This window comes from Rousettus aegyptiacus, unplaced genomic scaffold, assembly GCF_014176215.1.
Source record: "Rousettus aegyptiacus isolate mRouAeg1 unplaced genomic scaffold, mRouAeg1.p scaffold_m13_p_3, whole genome shotgun sequence".
NCBI lineage: Eukaryota > Metazoa > Chordata > Mammalia > Chiroptera > Pteropodidae > Rousettus > Rousettus aegyptiacus.
In genome coordinates this window covers 47,828,861-47,834,860 of record NW_023416306.1, presented here as the reverse complement: position 1 = coordinate 47,834,860, position 6,000 = coordinate 47,828,861, and the positions used below count along the sequence as shown (strand labels likewise).

The following is a 6,000-nucleotide window of genomic DNA, read 5'->3' as shown; positions in this document are numbered from 1 at the left end:
TACACCCAAGTTCATTTCAAGTTTTAACACTTTGCCTGGAACATAATAAATATTCAACAATTGTTTTTTTATAACATGATTATTAATATTACCTCAAGGATCAGAGTCTTGGAGTCCCTGCTGAATTTCTGGGGTGTTGGCAGAGTTGAGATGGGGATGGGAGGTAAATTATAAAGTTTAGATGAGTAATTGGTGACTCTTCAGAGAAGACATGCTATCTTGATTTGTTCATTTAAATTTAGATGAATCTTAAGTGATCTCTAAGGTTCCTTTAATTCTAGCACAGCATTCTCCCGCCCTCTAGCTCACCCAAGATGACGACAGAGAAATGGAGCTACTTTAGGCCCCCTTCCCAGAAGCTGCTTTTGGGGGACTGGGAGGAGGGGAGCTGCTAGTCCTGTAAGGCAGCAAGCAGGTTCTTTTTTATGGACTTCTCCACACCAACCTCTTCTGTCTCTCTGAAAAAATAGACTCAAGATGGGTCTCCACTTGGGGTGTTTCCAGTCAGCCCACCCTGCTGATTTACAGTTAGTAAGAATCAACTGACAATTGTTTGAAAGCAAAGACGAGACCTGAGGTGGGTCCTGGGAGCAACACCAGTGTAAAGCACAGGGGAGAAAGACCCAAAGGCAAACTGCCTGTTTTATAGATTTTACTGAGTTCTTTTAGATTCAGCTCCTTAGTTGGGGCTGCTTGGGATGCAGTCTACATACAGTGCATTGCCTTTGTCCTTAACAAATGTAGATACTCTAATCACTACAGCTCTTAGTTTGGCTTCTTCAAAGCACTATTAGGCTGAACCTAATCCGTATAAACTATAATATTCCTCTGCCCTGTGGTAACTACACACTCCCTTTCTCTAGCATAGTCAAGTGTCATGGTTTGAACAGTAGCTCAAGTCTGGCTTTCCCAAACTGTCGAGAAAGAGCCCTTTTCCTCACCCTTGGCTGATAAGCTAATAGCAAGCGGTCATCACCCTAGAACACTAGCAGCAAGACCAGGCTCTCAGTCTGCCTTCTCAGCACACATGGCAGCCATCGTTCTCTGTAGTGTTGTGACTCAGACTGGACTCTTGTCCGCACCTAGTGGAGCTTGTGCACATTTTCTGAAATGGTTTAAATTAGGGAGTTATACAAATCATTACCCCAAGTCATCAAAACACCAATTAACTCAATAACCATGAACTTAAGCCAGCCGTTTCTCTGGGGAATGTAAAATTGGAAACCAATGTTATAGTGAGCTTGGCTCAGCCATGAGCGTTCATGAAACAAAACTAAATATTGCAAGTGTAAATATTGTAAATATTCCAGTTTAGAGGGGCGATGGAATGTCTTCTCTTTTTGGAGGGAAAGGGGTCTGGGGACAAAGAGAAATATTCAGAAGGATGATAAAAAGAGTAGATCTACGGGAACACCTTTATACATGAACATCCACAACTCTCCTATGTTGTTGATAATATCACACATTATCTGGTATATTTAACGTGTTAAGAAAAACTTCTGGTTAAACTTCTCCTAAGAGGTTAATATCTTTGGCAACAACGATATAAAAAAAATGAGCTAATCTCATTATACATGCTGATCGTATATAATTGTATTCCTTTAAAATTATACTTTTGAAGATTATACTTTTCATGAAATAGAAGAGCTAGTTTCATAAAGGAGCTATGGGAGCTTTTTCTTTTTTAAGTATTTTGAGTACTTCTCCAATTGATCTGATCATTTAATGATGAAAAATATTTTTTTTTCTTCATATTAGAAGCCACTATACTCAGTTAATATGGCATTTATCAGAGTAGGTTTTCTAACTGAATGAGGGTCCCACAAATATTACAACCAATGGCTTTGGAAAAAGTTTTTTTTTTTTCTGTGTTTAAAATTAACTGCACATAGCTCATTTGAAAAAATACAGAAAAGTATAAAGAAATGAATGTTACTAATGTAAGCACATCACAAGACTAATACTTTGCTGTTAATACTTCAATATCCTTTCTTCTATGTTGTATGTATTTTTCACTTAATTTGGATTATACCATAACATATACGCTTTATCCTACCTTTACATACATCTCATTAGTGAATTCACATTTATGAAGTTTTTTTTTTTTCAAAAATGTTTTAACACAAATGTGTCAGGCTATTTAATCATATTTATTGTTGGATATTGTCAATAATAACTAATGTTGCTGGGAATATAAATTTCAGTATATTAATCTTTAATTCTCACCCATTTCTTTACAATATTTTTTTTTGAAAAGGAATCGATTTATTTAGTCATCTCACATATGGCCAAATTGTATTTTAGGTAGATGATATCTAATTTTCACTCATTATTGTTTATGTATGCTCTGAGTTCACTGTACTTTCAAGTCATTGAGCATTATTTTTTGATCTAATTTTTCTCAACTCTGGCTTCACTTTAGAATCAATACAGGAGTTTTAAACAAACAAACAAACAAACCTCTGCCTGTGCTCTGCCCCAACCAATTAAATCCATTTCTGGGGAGTTGAGGGCCCAAGGCATTTGTAAGTTTAAAAGCTCCAGAATGAGTCTAGTTGATAGAAGGGGTTCAGAACCACTTTTCTAACTGAGTAAATGAAAAATATTCTATTCAAAGCCCTTTGATATCAAAGTATATTAGAATCTAAGTACTATATATTTGCCTCATTAGCTTGAAAAACATGCTGTGAAAGTATCATCCTGGCAAAAACATTTTGCCCCAAGAGGATTTTCACATACTTGGATAAAAATAAAAATAAAATAATAATAATAATAATAATAATAATAATAATAATAATAATGCCACTTCATCACCAAAATAGAAACCTCATACTCCCTTCTTACTTTATTATATTATTTTCCAGAAACGTTTTGGAGGGCCTCTTCTACTTTTTCCCCTTTCATCTCTAAACATCGCTGAGGCTCTTTCAGTAGTAAGTTTGGATTATCTTCTTTTAGAAGTAGTAAGTTTAAACTTAAATTGTCTTAATTTAATTAAAATTAAATTCAAATTTATCAAGTATTTCATCTATTTTGTCATTTTCAGCACCAGGCCATGCACCATCAATGTAAGATTTTTTTCTGTATTCTAACATAACATCATTTCCTCATTTTATTTGTTGTTTTCTAGACAAAAATACTAAAGAAGACTGTAAATAGTTCGGTGTGCTGGGTTTGATGAAGCTCTGGACATGTTCTGAGTCCTGCTTTTGGGTGCATTGGTCTAGGTAAACTCTTTATGCTCACCTTGTTAGGGTAAGTGGATGTGAAATATTCTGCTTTTTGGTGAAATATTTTCCTGCGTGTGAGAAATAGGAAATATTTCCTTCTCACTTATAATGCTCTTTCTTCAAAATCTGATGCCAGGTATTTATGTCATCTGCTTAAAGGCTGTTATTCCATCCTGCCCTCCCTATCCTTGTTCTTCCCTAAGAACTCCCTTTCTCACAATCCAAATACTTGTTTTCCCATACTCTTGCAACCAAGAGTGGCCACATAACACAATTTGTCCAATTACATGTAAACAAAATTCTGCCGACAGCTTTGGGGAAGAGTTTTATTTTCTGAATAAAGGGTACAGTGATACTGGAACCCCATCCACTTCCTTCTGGCCTTGAATTCTAATGTGATGCCTGGATATCAATGGCCATCTCGTAACCATGAGGTAGCTGACCTGAGAGAAAGATCAAGAGAATAGCAGAGACGTGGGCTCTCCTATCTTTGAGCTGGTAAACCTGCACTAATCATTGCCAGCATCCAGACTTCTTTCAGGAGGAAAATATGCTTTTAGTTGAGTCAGTGTTAGATAGGTTTTTTGTTTGTATTAGCTGAAAGCATTCCTAACTCACCTAAATAGTAGTATCACATTTGGCCATTGATTCTAGTTTGCTGTTTCATATTTCTTCCATGTTAGAGCTGAATTATAAAGGCCAAAACCATTTCTTAATGGGAAAAGGCCTTGCTATCTTATGTCCCTTTCATTCTCTTCTCCTTGGGCAGTGGTCGGATTTGGGACAGTTACTGGGCTAACTGGGGGAGGTCACTGCTTCTTGCCGACTGTCTCTGATTATGTTCCTACCTGTATTGGTAGGTCAACTAGCTTCAGTCTAAAGCTTTTTAGGCTTAATTAAAATAGAAAAAAATGGAAAGCTATTGTTTATACCAACTTCTCCAAGCTTTCACCTTTGATTTTGAGCCCACAAACACACATAATGAAAATTGTTTGCTTCCTATTTGCTATTGCTTCTTGTGGATTTCAGTCTTTTAAAATTCTGGTAGGGTGGAAAGGATAAAATCTAAAGTGGAATATCAGTACCTCCTGCTCTGAATACCATCTATCCTACTACAATTTTGACACAATTTCCCTCACCCTTAATGATTGATAATAAATGTAATTCGAGGATACATCTATTTATTCTGTGCTGCCAAATGTTATGCCAGTGCTGTAGTTGGTTTTCTTAGAGTGAGCACAAAGCCTTAGGTACATAAAGCAATTAAAATATTTCGACGTTTTGCATTAATCACTGAAGCATCACAAATTTTCGATCAGCTATGTGATGTACATATTTACCGAACACAAGTAGATATGATAACCGTGCATTCAACTAAGGGATGGCCAAGGAAATGCAAAAATGTTTGAGGTTAGAGAAATATATCAAACATTCAGTCACTGCTAGAATAACTAAGTATTGAACCAAGTGGGAAAATAAAGGTAAATTTAACCTCTTTCTTCTATATAGTCATCACAAGTTTTACCTATTTCGAATTTTTAGCGAAGAGAATTTTAGAAAGATTTTGCATTGCTTTCTAGCTGTTCGCTATTTGTTTCTATTAAGTGTAGGAATTTCTAGGACTGGTCAGTATTTTGCAATACACTTCAGTCTTCTTAAGTCTGCAGAAATATAATTTTAAAAATAGTATTTACAGTTATAGGCTTGAACTAAAATGGTGAAACAAAGACCTAGTTTATTTGTAACCAAGAATTACTGAGTTCATCTATTTTTTCAGATGTAACATGTACTGGACCATGAAAACAGCTATGAAAAAGAGCTTCTTTGGAGCCTAAGTCATAATACTTGCTCACTGGAGCATACTGTACTTAGCCTTTCACCATGATTTTAGCTCCATCTAATTGGAACAGAGATTGATCATAGGAAGAAGCAAATCTATGTACATCGTTATTTCCTAGCAGAGTGCCCAGGAAAAAGTTGCAGAGGAAAACCCATGCAGATTCTTTGCAGACTGACACATGAGATCATGTAGTAACCTTTTCCAAAAAAGGCTCTTATTAAGAAAAATCTTTACTTTTAATTTACTTAATCACTTTTAGCTTCCTTTGTGGACAAATAACTGGGTGCAAGCTTCAGCTTGACATCTAGAAGGGATTTTTGTGGTCTGCCCTGTACCCTAGGCTTATTGGTATGTTCTTTGCATGTTTCCAGGTGAGAGTGGGGTCAGTTCTCTGTGAGATCAGGATGTGGCTGAAGGAAAATATGTCCCTTTCCAACTCTTCATGTCTTTCTAGAGAGGCTCTGATTCCTCTTTATTCAGAAGTAGAACCAAAAAGGAAAAAAAAAAAATCAGACTTCATTCTAGAAATCAGCTGCCAAATCTTGAAATACCACAATGACAGGCTGAGTGTCAGTGATATATGACTATAGAGGGGCAGTGTTCTTCCCTGCTGACTCTATAGTCATTAACACTTCTTCTCCATGGTAAACCAAGTAATAGTTACCTTATTTCTTTACAGACAGAGGAACTGGCAAGAGAATGAACTCTCTCAGTGTCACTGGCTCTCATTTAGACCCCACCCAGTGTTCTCATTCAGCTCCTGGTTCTTGCGTTGTTTTTGGCTTGCCATGGCGGAAACTGGCCAGAATCCATCACCTAGTTGAGCTGCGAGGCCTACTCCTCTTTTCCTGGTCTCTCCTAGTTAAAGATCGGCACAGATAACTCCCAGTGTAGTCAGACTCAATAAAATTCTCACAGGCCTCAAGCAAT

General features: G+C 36.6%; 1 long non-coding RNA gene across 1 annotated transcript in view; it reads left to right on the top strand.

The window, feature by feature from the left end:
• The first annotated feature begins 2,861 nt into the window (after nucleotides 1–2,861).
• Nucleotides 2,862–6,000, top strand: part of LOC118614952 — a 93,312-nt gene continuing 90,173 nt past the window's right edge. The window contains exons 1-2 of the long non-coding RNA XR_004956179.1: nucleotides 2,862–2,933; nucleotides 3,131–3,255. This is a non-coding gene — a long non-coding RNA (uncharacterized LOC118614952). The remainder of the gene's footprint in view (nucleotides 2,934–3,130; nucleotides 3,256–6,000) is intronic.